Raw genomic sequence first — 20393 nt, 5'->3', positions numbered from 1 at the left:
CTTTGAGGTATACACTGTTTGTCATATTATTTACAAACTTCTCTCCTGACCTTCATATAATGCACTCATATTTAACTTCAACTATTACTCAAAATAAAACTATTTACCTGTCAGATTTGCAGCTTGATACTCCCATAGATTCACATGCTGTGAATTCATATACCATATTGGAATTGCTTTTGGTAAGTCTCCTTTCAAAAATAAAAATTACATTTGGGTATTAATTGGAGGAAGTAGGGCTATGTTACTAAACCTGTAGTATCTGTTTGTAACATGCAGTGCTGTAGAGTCACATGCTCTGCATACTCCTGCTATCTATAGTTGGGTCTGGAGTTGTGCAAGCTGTTTTTCTTCAAAGAAGGTTTTCAAGGCTCGAGGGCGAGTGACTCTCTCTCAATAACACGCATGGGCATCAACTGTTTTAGATTGTTTTCCCTGAGATGGGTGAAAAAGTAGTTTAAAGTATGTGCAAGTTATGCGATGATGTATGGTGAAATTAATAAATGTTAGTAACTGTAACGGCCACAGGTGTTTGAGGGGGGTGGGGAAGACTGTAAAGCAGTACCTTGTCAAGAAACAGTGGCTAATCTGTGGGTGTTGCTGTGGTTTCAGAAAGGGTACGGAGCACTGCCTGGTCTACATTAGCTTGCTGGCATGCTAGAACATCCACACAGTAATGATGGGTGAATGTGTGTGGTGTGGACCATGTAGCTTTCTTGCATTTGTCAGCAATGGGAAGGTTTACTAAAAAGGACAAGACTGCTCCATTTCTTTTTAGTAGACTCTGTTCTGGGTGGAACAGGTAAAGGTCTTTTAGCCTTGGCACAGAAGCTTTAAATGCACTTTACTATCCATCAGACTATGCCTGATTTGGACATAGGGTTGCCCTTGTGTGGTGGTGAAAAAGGCGACAAAAGTTGCTTACTCTTTGAGTGTGTTAGATCTATCAATGTAGAACATGAGTGCTCATTTAACACCTAATGCATGGAGAGCTCTTTCCGCAAAAGATTTTGACTGAGGGAAAAAAAAAACTGGCAATTCAATAGATTGGCTGAGATGAAACTGGGACACTACGTTAGGTAGGAATTTTGGGATGGTGTGGAAAACCACCTTATCTCTGAGTGTTTGGAAGAAGAGTTCCTCCAAGGTTAAAGACTGGAGCTTACTAACATACCTAAGTAAAGAGATGGTGACTAATAATGCCACCTTCCAAGAATGTAATTAAAGAGTGAAGAGGTTAAAATGGGGGACCCATGAGTCTTGTAAGTACAATATTAAAGTTTCGGGAAGGCGCAGGGGGATCACTTGGTGGATAACTTGAGTCCTTTTCTGAAGGCTTTAATGACTGGAATGCTAAACAGACATAGGTGCTGTCTATTTTGGAGGTAGGCAGCTATAACAGTGAGATGTAACTGTTTAGAAGTGTAGGCTAAATTTGCCTTTTGTGAATAAGTAGGTAGCAGACGTCTTTCACCGTAGCTTTGATTAGCTTTGAGTGACACTAGCAAACAAAACGCTGCCATTTTGCTGTATAACAGGCTCTAGTGGTGGGTCCACGTGCTTCTTGAAGAATGTCCATACATTCTGGTGGCAAGTTAAGGTAACGAAAAGGTATTTCCTCAGGAGCCAAATTGCTGGGTTCAGAGTTGTGGGATCTAGGTGCCTCATTTGTCCTTCGTTCTGAGTGAGAAGGTTCGGCCTGTTGGGAAGCTTCTCATGTGGAACTATAGAGAGGTCTTGAAGTGCTGTGAACCAAGGTTGACAAGCCCAAGTGGGAGCTACTAGGATCACTGTAAGAGAAATTTGCCTGAGCCTCCAAACCAGAAATGGAAGAAGAGGTGAGGAGGAATGGAAGCAGAGGGAGAGGCGGAAAAGCATAGGCAAATATCCCTGGCCAACTCATCCATCATGCATTGCCAATGGACAGTGGGTGTGAGAACCTGGAGGCAAAGTCTAGGCATTTTGTGTTTTCTGCTGGCAAAAAGGTCTATTTGAGGGAACCCCCACTTTTGGAAGTACGGTAGGAGGACTTGTGTGTGGAGTTCCCATTCATGGACTTGTTGCAGCATCCTGGAGAGCAGGTCTGCAAAGTCATTGTATGTTCCTGGAAGGTATTCCACTAACAGGTACATGCTGTGATGTAGAGCCCAATTCCAGATAGTCCGAGAGAGGTGCAACAGTCAAAGAGACTGTCAACTCCTGTTTCTGCACGTACTACATGGCTACTCATATTGTCCGTCCTGACTAGAACATCCTTGTGAGTCAGGTGAGGTAGATATGCATTCAATGCTAGGTGAACAGCTTGAAGCGCTAGGTAGCTGATCTGGAGAGATTGGTGCTTTGCATCTCAGAGGCCCTGCCCTGTGAGGTCTTGTAGGTGAGCACCCCACTATTTCTGTGATGAGGAACAGGATCAAGAAGAGACCGCACCTTGGGGATGGTTTTTGATGCAAGGTGGATGCCTTTGAAGAGATAAACTTGTAGGCCCCATGGTAGGTTGGGTGACGAACAGTCCCCCGGGAAGAAGGCGCTTATAGAGCTTCCATGGCCTTAGCAGTCTCTGTCCTTTCTTTAATTATTCCAAAGTACAGTCTACTTGAGTACCAAACAAATGTTCCATGTCACAGGGCATGTTCAAGACACCCTGTTGGACTTTGGGTTCAAACCCAGAGATCCTGAGCCAGGCTTGATGCCGTAGGAGAATACTGGAGTCTATTCCCCTTGCCGCAGTGTCTGCTGTATCCAGTGCACACCGTATGAAGGTGTTTGAGAAGGTTTGTCCCTCTGCTACCAACTGCTGACCACGTTTTCTATGCTCCTTTAGAAAATACTGAAGTAATTCTTCCATCTCGTCTCAGTGAGCCCAATCGTACCATGCCAAGTGAGCCTGGGTATTGGCAATACACCAGTGGTTAGTCGTCTAAGCTGTAACCGTTTTCCTGACAGTGTCTATGCTTCTGCTCTCCATATCTGGAGGAGGTGTGTCTCCAGTGGCTTAGGAGATGGCTCTTTTTCATGATGTGGTGGCAACTAGAGAGTCTGGCAGTAACTGTCCTCTAATGATGACAGGATCAGATTTTGCAGGTGTATATTTTACATCCACTCTAAGTGTTACAACCTTAGCCCTAACAGGGTCCATATAAATATCCTCAGTATGCCAAAGCAGACCCTGTAACATGGGAAACAATTGTGTGGCTCTGTGTGTAGGGGCAGAGTATCAAAAAGGAAGTCATCCTCCAATGGCTCCCTGTGAAACTCCACATTGTGAAAGGCTACTGTCCTAGCTATGACCCCTTGATAAGAGATTGAGTCCTCAGGTGGTGAAGGTCGAGCAGGTTAAAGGTCAGGATCTTTATCTACATGGGTTTCTTTTAAACATGTGCCCATGGATCATTTCCTTGTGGCCCCCGTACCCATCAGTGCCTGCCTGAGGTGACATAACTAAGGGGTCCTCAGGTGGAGATAGTGGTGGAGGAGAATGAGGCGATGGTGAAGATGGAGGTGTTGAAGGGCATGGAAGAAAGGCAGAGCTGGTGGCTTTGTCCACAGTTTTCTTCTTAGAAGGAAGAGACATTTCCAGTGCTTCCTCAAAAATTAGCTTAATTTTGAGTGGTGGAGAGGAAGCCTTTGCAAGTATGCAGCCAGTCCTGATCTGTGTGTGTATTTCCTTTTGTCGACTGTCCAGTTTTTCCTGCATCTTGTGCAGAATGCGTTCCAGAGGAAGTCTTTGTAATTATCGGCTCCAAGGTTTTTGGGTCCAAAGCTTTCAGCTACGAGGAGTGAGGTACTGTCGACGTCAAGGTAGTGAGACTTGACTGCTGGACCAGCACAGAAGGTAGAGGCTGCATTGAATGCTAGTCTCTGTCCAAAGAGGCCGATGCTGAAGTTATTGGCTTGGCAAGTACTTTTGGTGCTGCGCCCAGGGGAAGGGCGTCTAAGGCATTTTCCTGGATTCAACAATGGCCAAACAGTAGTTGTGGACAAAGGGCCTCAGATTCTGCGACCACGGAAGCCAAAGGTCTTTTGGTCGGATTGAGTTGGGTTGAGCAGATGGACGTTTCTGCATCTTGAGCTCTACCTAGAATCCAGAACATTTGTCAGGAAAAGGCCTCTTCAACATATGGTTGCACATGGGTATGCTCCTCACCAAAAATGTTTGAGTGTTGTCTGTGGCTCTGTGAGACATCTTGAGGCAATGAGCTCTGTGGTCCTGAAGTATTTTCTTCAACCTGAAGGTCTTGCACATGCTGCAGTCTGATTCCTTGTGGTCTGGAGACAGGCATAAGTTGCATATCGAATGTTGGCCTGTGTGCAGGTACTTTGCGTGGTAAAGCAGACAAAACAGAAAGGGTGTGCGCTCCATTACCAGTTCAGCATTTTCAGGAAAAATGGTCACAAAGTTTAAGTTACGCTTCGAAGGTCAGGCCCCGAAGGAGTCAAACTGGTGGAGTTATCTGATGAAATGCAGATGTAGAAAACTGTTGAGATTGGCCAGACAAACAAGACGCGAAACCCTACCATACCCTGAAATAAAGATTAAATAATCCGGGGCTCAATGAGGCAGAGGGGCCAATCTAAACCCTTGAAACAGGGGCAATGCTTCCAATACAGAACAGATTAACCCTCTGAGCAATCAAAAGGCACTGTAACATTCTCAAGTTTATGAATCGCGAACTGAAGGACAGTGACTGACTGCGCAAACCTTTTGAGCCAGTCTGACAGCACCACTGCAGCTGTACCCTCCTAGCCCGGTCTGTAATGGGCCAACGGTAGCAGTGTAGTCCCCAGTCCCTCCAGAGACTAAGTCCATTGTGGGTCTCCCCACGGCGACCTTCACAGTGATGCCTGCAGCCTCTTTGTGCAGGACCCCTCTACCGTGACCAGCTCCAGGGACAGAAACCAGATGGCCCACTACACCTCTGCACTCGCTGTTCCGGGCCGAGGAGAAAAGGACCAAATGTGTCCCCTATGTCTCTGAGCCTCACAAGACCTGAACCCACTTGTTGGTTCTGGTGGACTGGACCCCCAGTCCACACCTGCAGCCTCTTTCTGACTGGAGCGATCCCCACTGACTTCAACAGGGCACCCGACGCTGAATACACCATTGCATCACGCAGGCTGCCCCAGGTCACCTGCTGGTGTGGCCTTGGACCCTGCCCCATACTCACCTCAAGTCTGGAAGATTGGTCCTGTAAGTTGCTGTGGAGTACCTATTTGATGTATGTGGTTTCACTTCCCTAAGGTAACATTGCAGCTTCAGAAAATTGCACAATCTGTCGGCTTTTCAAACTTGTGATTATTTCTGTGGCAGAACTTACATGATTGGGAGGGCAGTGAGGTCAGAAAGAATTCCCATCAGAAAGAGCGATAGGATAGTGTTAACCACAGATTTTTCCACCTTTGAGTAGATATCACCATACTAAGCCCCCTCGCCAAAAAAAAGGGGGAGGAAGAGAGAAGTGGACTTGGATCAGTACATCATGCATGATTAAACAGGTAAAATGGCCCTTCCAAGGCAGTAGTATCTCATGAGCACCGATGTCCACATCACAGAATGGCAGATGTTTAGAACCATAGCCCACCTTAATAATATCTTTGTATCAACGGCAGCCCCAGAAGAATGAGCCCACAGGCAGTCTGGTAGTTCCTTCATAGCCAGATAATAAAATATTTTATTGCAAAGGGTTAACCAAAACAGCAAAATCCTCTTTTGCACCACCATCCCTTTCCTGATCCCAGTGAATCCCACAAAGAGCTAACTATCCATACCATAGTCTCCCATATGGTCAATGTAGAAACTCAAGCTCACTTAGGGTCAAGCCAATCGACACGGTCCTAGTCTATCAAGAGGTGTGGCAGAGCTAATAACGTCAGCAAGCTAATTGACTGACATGGGAGGATGATACCACCTTTGGCACAAAGGCAGTCCAAGTCCTCCATACTATTTTTTCAGCTACCTAAGTAGTGTAGGGATTCTGCCTAGAGAGCACCTGTAATTCACTCAGGAGGCCTGCAGAAGTGATGCTGATAAGAAAGACTGTCATAAGAAGTAATGCTCAACTTCTGCGGCTAGATTGAATCTACTAAATAAGGCCTTCTCGAAGGTAGGTAACCTGTCCATCTGATAGAGACTTCTAGTCACGGATTCCTTACCTCAAAATAGATACCCAAGCAATGTTTCCCCGGAGGTGGGTCTGCAAGCCAATTTAAACCAGAAAGTCCTCAGGACCAAACAGGCAAAGTGTCCGTCATGAAGGATCAGAGTACCCAGGCAGTAGTTCTTTGTAAAAGTGTGAAGAGATACCCATGTTGCTACCTGACAGACAAGGACTCTGCGGGTTAATGCAGCGGTAGGAGCCTTCGCTCTGATGTAATGTGCATGCAAGCCCTCAGGGGACTGTTTTTAGGCCAATGTGTAGCATATCTTGATGTAGAGTACTATCCATCTTGATATGATCTGTTTCTGCACAACGTTCCCTTTCTTCTCCCCCCACATATCACACAAACAGTTGATCATCCACCCAGAACTACTATGTGCAATAAAGGTAGAATGGCAATGCTCTTTTTGGGTTCGGATAGCGGAGTCTCTCCTTCTCTTTGGAGAGGTGAGGTGGAGCAAAGAAGGTAGGCAGGGGGATATTCAGGCCTACATGGCAAGGAGTCACAACCTCCAGAAGGACGAAAGCACATGTCTGGGAAACCACCATGTCCAGATAAAAGGTGGTGTCAGGAGGGCATGATGAGAGTGGCTGCAACTTGCTTACCCTCCTGGCCACCAGAACAGCAGTCTTGATGGTCAATAACTCAAGAGGGCAATTGTGCAGGGGTTCAAAGGGTGCACACATTAAGAAAGTCAAAACAAGGTTCAAATCCCAATGGGGTAGGATGAATGGCCTGGGAGGAAACATATGTTGAAAGCCTTTGAAGAACCTAGCCACAACAGGGGACATGAACAAAGACGGGTGGTCCAGCAACAGCAAAAAAGGCAAGATGACTGATAAGTAACCTTTAGCTGTGCTCAGAACAGAGCCCAGCTAGGAAAAAGAATGGCCTAACAGAAAAACCTGAGAAAGATGTGCTGACAGAGGATTGATGTTTCTATAAGCATGGAGGGCTGCCTGGCTACCAGAATAACATCACCACAGACTTAAGGATGAAGGTTGAAAAGGGTCAACTGTCATTGCTCCATCTCCATACACAAAGGTTAAAAGAGCTCAGGTTTGGGAGCAGGACCCTCCCCTCTTGTTGCAACAGAATATCATCTCAAAGAGGCAGCCTGATCGGGGAATCAATGCTCATACTGAACAGTTCGGGATACCAGACTATCAGTGCTTGATCCAGAGCCACAAGAATAACTTGGGTCAGGTCATTCATGATCATCTTGAGAAATCCCGGGCAGGAGTGGTATTGGCGCAAAAATATACAGGAGACCAGAGCCCCACTTGAGACGAAAAGCGTTGCAGAGTGAGAGCCAGCTTTGAACCTTCTGCAAGCAAAACTGTTGACACTGCACATTCTCGGCAGTGGTGAATAGACCTAACCAATGCTCTCCCCACTTTTGAAAGAGAACTTGCACAACCTCTGGATGGAGACACTATTTGTGAGCCGCTAGGCCTCTTTGACTGAGTTTGTCCGCCCGGGCGTTCAGAGAGCCCTCCAGGTGTTGAACCACCAGGGAAATGTCCTGACCTTACAGCCATGTCCACAGATGCAGAACCTGTTGACAAAAGGGCTACAATTCTACCCTGCCGTTCTTGTTGCAGTACCACATGGCGGTGTTTGAACACCTGCACCAGCCTTTCCTTGATCAAAGGTAGAAAGGTTTTCAATGACAAGTGGATCACCCGAAGTACCAATAGCTTGAGTTGGAGCCCAGACTCCACTGGAGACCATAGTCTTCTGATCTCCACCTCTTCCAGATGGCCAATCATCTGTCACTACCTATCTGCTCTGGTTGGGGAAGGGAGAGGGTCTGCTACTGGCGAATCGTGGTTCGTCAGCCACCACTGCAGATGTTTTGCATTTCCCTCTTATCTGGTTGATCGGTCATAAAAGCGAAGGGAGCGGGGTAAACTGACAGTGCTCTTGACCCACTGTGAACCGCAGGTAACGTCTGTGGGCAGGCGTGGCGACCTGCAAGTCCAATGCTACCAATCCAGTCTCTCAGGTCCAGGGTGGACAGGACTTGAGCGATCGTGAGCATTTTAAATTTCTGCTTTTTCAGAAAGATTGAGAAGGCACAGGTCTTGGATAAGAAAAGGGCCTCTGTTCTTTTGGGGGAACACTAAGTAGCAGGAACTGCAACCATGACCTACTTCTGATGCCTACACCCTCTTGATGGCTCCCTTTGCCATAGAGCAGGGAGAGGTGTTCCGCCGTCAGCCAGTTGTATGTGTGAGGCATGGGTGAAGGGGTGGTCAAAGGGGATGAGTAGCCCCTTTGAGAGATCTGTAAAGCCCAATGGACTGATGTCACTGATCTCCAGTGGTGGTGCAGGTGATGGGAGTCTCCTGACCCCACCCCCCACCTCCTCCCACCCACCCGGATGACCATGTTGGTCAGAAGGCAAACTAAAGGGGTTTGGAGGCTGGTTATCTGTCCAAAGTGGTCTATGGAAATTGCGTCCTCAGCAGCAAAAAGGCTGGGAAGACTGTTGGCTGTAGTAGCTGAGAGGTTAGAGATGCATCAGGAAACCCTTTCTGTGGTAACGGAAGGCAGACTGGGTTGAAGAGGGGCCAGGGAGAAAGACTAAGGACCTGGTCGTAGCTGTGTTGTCCTTAAAGCGCTCCAGCACAGAGTCCATCTTCACTCCAAAAAGACAAGAGCCATCAACCGGCACATCTATAAATGAGGCCTGGACATTCCCTGAAAAGCCTGTGGTTCTCAGCCCAGCCAGGCTTGGCGTCAAAGGCCACATTGTATGGTGAACTTTGCTGTGTGTCTATCAGCAATAGCTATGGAAAGTATGGCTCAAGTCTCCTCCGAGATCCTAGGCAGCACTTGAGCAACCGATTCTCAGATCATATGGGATTATCGGCCCAAAAGGCACCTGGTGTTGAACCACAGCACAAGCCTGAAGGAATAAAACATCCTCTTCTGTCCAGTATCCGGTGTAGCAGTAGAGAACGTGCAAGGGTTGCCCCTAGAGGTGCAGGCAGGAATAAGGAGCTTGGGATTTCCAGGCGCCGGTGATGGCAGCGGGCATTTGTCCCATGCACAAAAGGCCATGAGCAGGGCTTGACCAGGCCCAGAGTAGGAAATTGGAAATGGCTTCATTAAAATGAAGTAAGGGTTCACAATGGAAAACTCCCGCCTAAAGCACTTCTATCAAGACTTTCGTCTGGAGTGCTGCGCAGGGTATCTGAAGGTCGAAGACCTCAGCCACCCTACTACAGTGAATACGGCTCCCTACTCCATGGCCACGGCAGGATGAGAAACCAAGCCAGTGTCCAGTGAGGTATTTAACCCACTGGCCTCCACCAGTTCCTCATACCAGTTTTCCCTAGAGTGTCCATAAGGGTCCTCAGAACCCTCGCATTTGTCAATATCTCCAAGCCTATCAAAGGAAAAAAAGGCACTGGCTCTGGTCCCCACTAGAACTGAGGTAGACAAAGCCTGTCCAGCTCCATGTCGAAGTCGGGAATTAGGATGGGGATAGTGCCGCCATGGGTCATCAGCAGTGCCAGGAGCGTTGGCATTGGAGCAGCACAGAGAAAAGTATTCGTCTTGCAAGCAACTCCGCTCTGGATCCAGCACACGACCCATGGGGCCGGACTGGCACAGAGGTCAAACCCGCCAGCGAGGATCCAGAGGGGATCCCCTCTCAAGCCTGTGGGACTCCAGAGCTGGGTCATCCAAATATGAGGTGCATGGCCTCAAAACTTCTTTCAGGAGGGTAGGGGCCGCTCTTGCTCTGTGAGTCAGGGAAGTGCAGAGAAGACCCTGGGAATCAGGCTCTCGTAAAGCACAATGCCTAAAGTGCTGACATTATCACAAGACTTCGACAGGCATGGTGATGTCGAAGATTAGATTTCTTTTAGTGGTGGGACTCACCTGACGATGACCACTGGGTGTGAGTACATGAACTGTGCCCAGTACCTTCCAAGCGACTGAGATCTTGATTGTCATGGAGTTCATCCCACATCAGCGAGGAGCTTGGGGACATGCTCCATCAGTGCCTTCGGGTGCATGGCATGGCAGACCTCTGAGACCTTCGAGTTTAATCCCAGCCACCTGATATAACTCCGTAAAAAAGTGTTGTCCAGAGATTTTAGTTTTTGATTTTGTGTTTTTGGATCATTAGAGAAGCAATTTTACCTTAGGTTAACTTTGATGATCCGGGCCAAATTTTTCTGGACAACATTTTTTTTTTTAAATGGCAGATGTGTTGCAGTGATAATGTAATATTTCAGAAACCATGAGACCTATACACTTTATTTTGGTGTCAAAACATGTGTTTTGGGGTTTAAGTAGTTTACTAGAGTCAGAAAATAACTCCTCAAAGCCACCCTTCTGCCATTTTCCAAAACGCAGCTATAATAGAGGAATAAGAGCCATATATATATATAAATGAAACAAAAATAATGGTTTTTAATCCTTTTATGTATACACCAAACAATGCTTATGATCTGAATATGAAAAATTATATTTTTATCACTCCTGTTTTAGACACATTTTCATAGTTCACTTTATTAGTTTCGGTAATCACTTGTGGTACATTTGCAGAATGTTGAAAATTTGAGAAGAGCATATCAACAGGGACAACTTTTTGCAGCACAGGTTTTGCAAGCACACGTACGTGTAGGTTCTGTGGGTAAAGGCATTAGGAATGTTATAGGTTTTAGCACCCCCATCAATATCTCCCCAACCAAATTCACACAGATCTTTCTCTGATCAAGTAGAATGCTCTTTTAATGTGAATGCACAGAAGAGGATGTTGGTGGAAGGTCACTTAGAGGGTCTGATCTCTAACTCCCTGAACCGAAGATCAAACGTGTGACAGAACTCGTTTTCCGCACAAGGTATTTTTCTACGTCTTTAAAGTCACATTCTTCTTCTGTCTCAGTAAATCCTTTTAGAATTTTCACAGATTCAGCAGTTAAAGCTCCAAGCTTTGTTCCAGTTTTGCTCAGTGTCATCACCCCGTAAGAATATATACCTTGATAAGCACCCTGCAAAAAGATCAAGTGATGGACGGAAAGCTGAACAGTGTCAAACATTCTCTGCCAGTACAGAGATCTCAGCCTAAATCCATTGTTTTTTTGAAACACATGCCATTCCAATTTGGACCCAGCCATATGCAAATCAGTCTTGACCCTGCTCCCCATTGGAACAGTCCAGCCCAAACTGCCAGGCCAAGACCTCTCTGGACTGGAAACAAGCATCCTGGAACCAGTTTACGGGTATGACCAGTCATCAGCCAGGTTAGCTTAACTCCAGTGGCATGGCGAGCACAGGACCCACGTCTGGGCATACCCATCCCCCTTTGGTCAATAAATGCAAAGGATCTCACATTTGCTCAAGTTAGAGCTATTAGAGTGGTGTAAACTCCTAACGGACTTTTCATGCCACATAAATTAAAAAGAAAAAAAGCAAGCAAGATTGCGCTATATACAACACAGTGTGATTGTGCTGAAATTGAAAATGAAACAAAACGAGCGCAATCGCGCTGCATGGATAATAATAAGATAAAGTAGTCTGGAAACCATACATACATGAAGCCTCTTTTGTTTTTAGTAGTTGGCCGGAACACTGGAGGAGGTCTAAACACTGCAAAAGACATGACTTCTGCATGCCTTTCACTAATGAAATCAAGTGGATTTTAAAAGGCAAGCCCAAAACCACCAAAAGTGACAGGTGTGACCTGGGTGTGGTTAAAAGCCCAAAGAGATTATAATAGGGAACCCAAAAAAGAACAAGGGATGGACAGAATGCTGAAAAATTTCAAACATTCACCCCCAGTTCTTTTTGCTTTTGATAAGAACATTGGGAATCTCCGAGTCAAGTTTCTCGTAGAGAATATGAAGCAGAATTAGGTGCCTTTTCTCGCCTGTTCCATAATGCATTCATAACTCTGACAATCTCAGACTTATGAACGTTGCAACAAATCTAAGTAGCACAATAATAACATCTGTGTCATTTGACAGTACAATGATTCAATCTGAACCATTTCTAACAGCCCACTCAACATGTGGCACAACACTAAGGACAGCTTCCTCCAATTTGCTGTTAGGTTCTTGAATATGGCCTGTACCTTGTGAATATCCCTCTGCAGGCACCAACTCCTCATTGACAATCATTCCACTTGCAATAATTGGAAATTCAGTGTTCACAGAATCATCAGCATTGTTTTGGCGAGTTCATCTTGTTCAAAGTTGATGGCCAGAATTTATCAAGTTGCACAGGTATAGATGTCAAATTTTTGATGCAGACAAGGTCAATTGTTCCACTTGTAGACATTTGTCTGTTTATCTCACATTTTTTGACAGATAGTTCAGGATCACTGTCATAGACAATGTGCATTTCTTGCAAGGTGCACACTGGCTTTGAAATCTGTAGAACGGTCTCAACGACCTCTTCAAGTTTTTTGTCAAGCTCTTGTACGAGTTTGTGCTTCACTGATTTAGATGCAGCATCCCCAACAAATAATGCGTTTGTTTGATGATCAAGTGACAGAATGTCCATGACAAATTCATCCCATTCCTTTGCAACATCCATCTATGTGCTTGCAAAAGTAGGTTTCCTTTTGTAACCTGTTTTTAGTGGCTGGTTGGATGAAACTCTTAGTATGGCAATTGAAGCGTGAAAGTTTAGCTTTAGTCATTATGTCAACTAGCTTTTTCTCCTTCAATACAAATCTCTCCTGCTTTGGTTCTGTGTATAGTTTTGATCCATGTTCCAGGACTTCTAGTAGATGTGTCTTCATATTGTTATCCACATACTGTTTTGTCACAAAGTTGAGTAATCGAACAGTCTCAGTCATCTCAAAGGGGTTTCCTTGCTGCTGCATAAAATGACGAAGGCTGCAAACATTTATTAAAATGCTCCCCACTCTTTCTCACAAGTTCATGCTGAGGAACAGTTTCAAAATGGTCCATTAAATTGAATTTGTCACAATATGAAAACATTGCAAATATAAAGGACTTCAAGGTAAACTATGCTGCCACTAAACAACATTTACTTTTGTGTGTGTGACCAACAGTTCCCTTTAAGCTTTTCTGTGATCTCTGGATCGCCTGCTCCAGTTTCATATCTGGAGCCACAGCATTGAACCTTCCCACTGTCTTTTGCCACAAAATGTCTTTGGGTGAGTTTTCTATAGAAGAATGGTTTATCCACCTCTACCTTCTTCACTCATTCCAAATACCAGGACCCATATCTCAGATAGTTTATGCAATCAAATTTGCGAAACACAGTAGTCCGTGATTCCACAGTCTTCATGTGCAGCTCCCAATCACCTTCCCGATCAGCATGTACTAAGCTTTTCACTACAGCTATCATGTGTAAAACATTTCCTCAGTACTTGCAAAGATTGGACTGTTTTTCACATTCTTTGATAAACTCTACGAGCTTGGTTTTCAGGCTTTCTGATTTTGAACTGAGTGTACTGAACATTACCTGGCTTTGCCTTATCTCTTTTGAATGGAGTACACCCTGTGCCTTGTTTACATCTGAGGTAAGAAGTGCAAAACCAAATTTCTCATTTGGAATGTATTCCAACTCAGTGTTTCTATAGCCTCGCATATAATGAGCTTACCTTATAAGGAAAGCAAATAAACTCCGCTCAATAGTGACTGGCCAGTTTTGCTTCCAAAGATTTCAGCATCAATAAGTGCATCATCTATGCCAAATCCACGGAGATAAGTTCTCTGCATAACGCAACACAACTTTTGTCATGTGGAAAACACCTATCATTGGATAAAGATCATCATATTCTACTGGGCTGCTCATAAAAATGTCAGCTACAATACGGAAAACACTTTCATCGCAGAAGACTGGCAGGATAGATAGGCAGGTCTTCAAACTGAGCACTCATATTTCAGATGTTTTTTTATTTGTTTTTTTTAGCTGTGTATACTGTTGTGTAGTTTGCAACTGGAGATGATATTACAGGTAAAAACCCAACCTCCTTCAGTGGAACAGTATTCTGAGTTATCAGTGCATGAATTCCAGCCCACGGAAGAACTGGCTTTTCTTAAATTTTCAGTCCACATCGTGTAAGCAGTATGATAAATTCAACTAAATCAGCTATGTGGATTGTAGCATCAGGTAGAAGAAGATCCATGTCCTCAGCCACTTTAAAACTTTCTGGAAGACTGGGACGTGTTGATGGCTTGTATTGATTTTGCACACGTTGGCAAGGCAGTTGGGTTTCAAGTTTACAGCTTTGTTTGCTTATGTCTACAACTGATAAATGTTTTTTCAGCAGCTACTTCAACGGTACAATCTTGAAAAAGCACCACGGCAGTCCCATGTGTGCTACATGTTCCAGACAAAGGAGAGCCATGACTTGGAAGGGGTGTTTACAGCATGAGCTGCTAGCAAGTTCCTGCACCGTACTATGTCATTATAACTTGTTGATATACCAGTCCTGTTCATTGAAGTGATTAACTCTCTAATTTTTGCACTTGCCAGACTGTATATGTATGTGTAGCGAAGTTTTCTTTTTATCGTGATGTAATTCATAAAACATGATTTGGAAAAGACAGTACATTTGCACAGCACAGGCCTGTCTGTTCATTAGATGGTCTTCCGCTTATATCTTCAAAGCCATCATCAATGTTGTCAGCTTCTGTTCCAAACTCAACTTTATCTTATAACAGTTTTGCTTTGCTGATATTAAACAATGATGTCAAAATGTTAAGACAACAGCAAGAATTCCTGTTGACTCCCATGATTTGTGGAGCTCTGTGGCATCATACAATTTGTCATTATATCCAAAATCTAAATTTTTCAGGATGTTACTTAAAATGATTCCTGATTACTTTACTGCATTCTGTGATCTTATTTTGGCAGCAAGAACTTCAGGAGTAAATTCAGCTGAGAACACCATAGGTGGTTCATTCTTTTTGTTAGACTACAAAAACAAATTCTGTCATTGTACATTCTCACAAGAAAAATCTTAATTTCATTATTATGGATCAATACAGTTTCATCAATGTTGACCATTAGTTCTCTGAACTGTGTGTGAACCAGTATCCAGCACTCAAGAGTGGCTTTAAAACGTCATTTGGTTTTTCAAAGAGTACAAACTTAACTGAAGGATAACAGTTGCTGCTGGAAGCTCACTGTACATTCATATTTTCAAATGCATGCAAGCATACAGTTCAGGTGAGCATACAAATCCGCTGCAAAAACATTCACTCCACTGCTTAGATCAGCTGCACGGCTAAAAACTTAATCTTGGAAGAAACCAGCGGCAGATAAAAACATGTTTCACATGACTCACATACTCTGTACTTTGTTCTTTCCTCAATGCCTTTGGCTAAACCATAGATAACAAACTGAAGATCCTCTGCTTTCTGATCAGTTGTTGGAGGTGGGTGAGGGGTAGTCATCGATCTTCTAAGTGGATGGACATTGGGTTTGGTTGTGGTCACTATCTCAGAAGACTCAGATTCTTCTGGTGATTCACTGCTTTCTGCTATTTGTTAACTATTTTTTTCAAGGCTTTTTTCCATTGTATACGACTTGTAGCACTTGATGTTACAATGCAAAAATATTTGATCCTCTTCATCCATTAGGTGCAGCCTTCTGTTAACCTTGTTTTGCCGTATTTCTGCAGCATCTCAAACTCTCTGTCTAGCCGCAGTTGATGTTCGCTTTTCTTTGGTATTAGGTTGGCATTTGACATTCTTCTTTATCGAAGGAGTTCTCAGATTTTGAAGTTAGAAACAATGTCAGGAGGTAAAGAAACAAACAAAAACAGCATTAAATGAATAACCAATAAGATGGCTAACACGTTATAGAGCCGCCATTTTGGAAAATGGTGGAAGAGTTGCTTTGAGGAGCTATTTTCTGTCTCTACAAGACTACTTTACCACCAAAACCTATGCTTTGACACCAAAATAAAGTATATAGGTCCCATGGTTCCCTGAAATATTACATCACTGCAACACATCCAACCTTTTTGAAAATGTCATCCAGAAAAAGTTGGCCCAGATTAGCATGGTCCACCCAAACCAACTTACTTCTCTAATAATACAAAAACACAAACTAAAAAGGAAAACATCTTGACAACAATTTGTTTTACGGAGGTATATCAAGGGGCCAAGACTGGTTCACTTGATATACCTCCGTAAAACTTTGATGAGGTTATCTGCCGCTTGTTGCTGACCTGTAGGTCTTGAAGGTATGATCCCATCCTTCCACTGAGGCATGGGTACTGAGTTGTTTTTGGCAAGTCCACCAACTTAAGAGTTTCGACAATGACTGGAGTGATCATAATGAGATCGTCAGAACCGCCTGTGGCTTGAAAGCATTGGAGGCTTAGCTCCTCTTAGGCGGGATGCATCCATAGCCTTTATAACTGTACTAGTGGGATGCACAAGGACATCTCCCCTAATAACGACATGTAAAGGCGCACTGAAAAATATTTGTTTTTTCTGAATGGCTTTTGCCAAAGCAATCAGTATTTGTGCCTTTCGCAGTGGGTCAGGGCATTGTTGGATGTGGTGCTCAGGTTTGCCCTCCAAAAGGTTGTAGTCCGTGATGGGTGAGGACTGGATTTTCTCCAACTGACAGTGATTCCAAGTTTGCTGATCAGGACAATACACATTCTTGTAGATTTCTGAGCTGCCTGAAAGGACTTGCCTTGACGAGCCGGTCGTCCAAGTACCGGAAGACTTAGTGCTTCTGTTTTCTTAAGAATTCGTCCACAGGTGCCAGGCACTTTGCGAATATCTTGGGTGTTGATTTCAGAGCAAAGGGGAGAACCCAAAACTGGTAGTGGCTGCCTGCTACTGTGAATCTTTACAATTGCCTGTGGGAAGGGTGGATATGAAAGTACACACCCTGCAGCTCAAGGATGGACAATGAAATCCCTGTGGTTTAAGTGGAGGAGGATATCTTCTAGCGTTATCATGAAGGATTGCTTCTTGAGATAGATGTTTGAATTTCTAATGTTGAGGATAGGACGCCATTCTTTCCACTTTTTGAGAATTAGGAAAAAAAAAACAGGAGGCAAATCCTTTTCCTTGCTGGGAGAGGGGGACCCTCTCTATCGCTTCTTTCTCAGGCATGATGTTGATCTCTAATTTGAGCTGATGGAGATGTTTGGGAATGGGACTTGGGTGGAGAGTTGAGAAGTGGAATCTGACAAACTCAAGTGTCCAAACTGAACGAGGTCCAAGACCCACTGGTCTGATGTCATCTCCTGCCACCCATGGAGGAATGAGGATATTCTGCCCCCTACTCTGAAATCTGATGGGATAGGGGTAGCAGGAGCCATGGATAGATCACTGGAGGCGAGTAGAGTCTTTCCCCTGACAAGCTGGTCGCCCCTGGGCACAGGTCTGTTGCACCCTGCTTCTGGAGGCTGACTGTGTGTATTGCAGACTAAACTGCTGGGAGATAGACGTGTAAGAGGGGTATCTGTATAGTTAATAGCCTCCCCTATATAAAGGAATTCCACGTCCTTGGGCTCCGCAAAATGAAGACTTTCTGAACTGCAGTGTGTCAAGTGATTTCTCTGTTACACTGTCCATTTTAATTGCGTATAGATCCTCATCAACATGCTTGCCAAACAAGGCTTGTCCGTTAAAGGGGCGATCTAGGATCTTATTCTGTACTTACGGGTGAAATGAAGTAGCCTTTAACCAGCTCTGTCTCCTTAGCAGAGGGGTACCTGCAAGCTGACAAAAAATGCAGTGGTGACAATAGCCATTGCGCAGTCGATAATTTCTGGGGATGTCTTCTCTCCCTCTTGCAAGATCTTTTTTGATTCCAGCTCGTCTTTTTCTGGAAGCTGATCTATGTACGGGATGATAGCAACCCATAACAGTCTACAGTATGTGCTCAACACCGCCAGAGAGTTGGCCTCCCTCACCGTGAGATCTGACATAGAATAAAATCATTTATCAATATTGTCTAAACGTCTGTCTTTGTAAGGAGGTGCAAAAATTGGGGTGGAGGGGTTTTTAGGTCATCCTTGCGCTGACTGAGCAATAACTAAATCTGGGTGTGGATGACCAGTTAGGCAGGGTGGAGTATCCTCCGGGGCTTTATACATCTTGTCAAGGCTTGAAAGAACTGCTTTGACTGTTGCCGGATTTTGCATTACCTTCAAACCCTACTCCCATATGTAGTACACAATAGGCATGGGACACACACTTTTCTGAAATGGCTCCTTAAAGTCATATATCAAGCAGTCTATCTGCTTGGATGGCACTGGAAGTGCAAATCTTCTAGCAGTTCTCTCAAGTAATTTATGGAAACCTCTAATATCTTCAAGAGGCGAGTCGGCTTTCATGGGCGTAGGAGATGATGGGGTAGGGATTATGTAGTCATTCCATTCCATATGAGCCTCACATATCTCTTCTTCCTCTAGTTCTTTGTCCAAGGTGTATGGGTCGTGAAGTAGAGCTGTTTATGGAGTGTTGTGAGAGGCAAAGATGAAGGCCTCTGGAGCAGGGTGGCTGACTGAGGTACTGGGGATCTCGCAGGCATAGGTGGTTGAAGCGCCATGTCTCCAGTGGGTGGAAATCTTTTTCTGTAATCCGACAGCATGAATTGCAAGAGACTAGAGAGCTCAGCATACACACCATCTCCTCCTGGTATGGCTGCTCCTAGGAAGCATAATATTCCTCCTCCTGGCATTTTACATTTAACTGGGAGGGACTGTCCGCGATACCACAGGACCCTTCGTTATCCAAGTCCTCTTCCTCCTCTAGCAAATGAGTTTGTATCAGGGGAGTCACCTTACTAGGAGAGTTGTACTCAGGGGTCAACTGCATTAATTCCTGATGTTTGAGTCTTTTTCCTGTTGTCAACGGTGTGAGATGTATCCATTGTCAGCAGGGTTGTCGATGGCAGAGATGTCGTCAGTGTAGTCGAAAAGGAAAAGACGATCTTGAGCATTGACAGCTTAGTCACGGAAACCATCATTGATAATGTTGTTGTTGAGAAGGAGGTAAGACGCAGACAGAGACGAGATAGTGACTGTCAATCTTCGTCGATGATGCCACAGTATGCGTCTTGGTCATTGCGGTGCTCTCATCAACGGTGGGGGTGCTCGTCGACTTGTCGGCGATAGGGTGCTCATCGACGGCATGTTCACATGCAGAGCAGAGGAAGGTTTTTTTAAAGTATGGGACACCTTAGTGGTGGTGTAGGCAGCTCAGAGGCGGAATTTATTTTAGCCCTTTCAAAGGAGGTAGAATGTTTTCCCTCCTTTACTGATGAATGTAACCTTGATCTGTGAGCAGACTTTGAAGGACTGTGGTCTTTGTAAGACCATGAGGCAGACTTTTTTTTAGGCTTTTTTGGGCTCTTCTGAGGAGGATCTAGCATGAGGAGTCCTCACTGTCAGAATCGGAAACTGGCTCTTTCCTGTTTTTTAAGCTTTTGAAGCCAGATAACCACCCTTCAATCTCTATCCTTTAACATTTTTGTGACAAAGGTATGACATACCTTAAAATCTTTTGAGGAGTGATCCGGGTAAAGACAAAAAATGGAGTCGTGATGTGGGTGTTCAAGTATTACAGGGTCTGAAGAGACACTTATTTTCTGATATGATGTTAGCCCTCTGATAAACAGAAACTTTGAGTACTGAAGGTGGAAACCTTCAGAGCGGTACAGAAAATGTGACTTATAAAGTATCCAAACATTGAGAAGCTGAGCAGAATTCAGTGGAGGCTCCCCAGCACAAAGTGCGGTAGAAAATCTGAAGAACTGGAGCTTCTCTCTGGAGTGTTCTCAAGCACACTGCAGCCAGATTGGCTGAGGGATAGGTTTGGTCTCTTTTTTAAATTGACTATGATAGACTGCAAAATAAAGGGTCTAGGGCATTTTTGCTCTATCTTTAAAATGATATTATTATTACATGGTACCGGGGACTACCATCTCGATGACTGGGAATGATTCAAGCATGTGAATCTATGAAAGTTCCAATACCATCTGCAGAAATTCAATTGAAAGCCTAAATTTTGAGATATTCCAGTTGACATGAATAACGTGTCTGCCTCTGCACTTAATTCAACTGTCAAATGATGTTCTACCAAAATAATTTCATAGTGGGTAATATTTTGTTCCCATCTATTTGTTCAAATAAATATTGTGGTTGCACTGTTCCTCTGTATTTGGACCACTGAGCACTATATTTGACTCTGAAAACCATTCAGTGCAAAGTATATCATTTTAGTTATAGATAACTGTTAAACTACACAACTTTTTCC

General features: G+C 44.3%; 1 protein-coding gene across 1 annotated transcript in view; it reads right to left on the bottom strand.

The window, feature by feature from the left end:
• The window catches only part of AP1G1 (adaptor related protein complex 1 subunit gamma 1), a 707422-nt gene that overhangs the window by 438337 nt on the left and 248692 nt on the right, over nt 1–20393 (bottom strand). The window lies entirely within an intron of this gene.

This window comes from Pleurodeles waltl, chromosome 12 (assembly GCF_031143425.1).
Source record: "Pleurodeles waltl isolate 20211129_DDA chromosome 12, aPleWal1.hap1.20221129, whole genome shotgun sequence".
Lineage (NCBI taxonomy): Eukaryota > Metazoa > Chordata > Amphibia > Caudata > Salamandridae > Pleurodeles > Pleurodeles waltl.
This window is presented reverse-complemented; position numbering and strand designations above follow the sequence as displayed.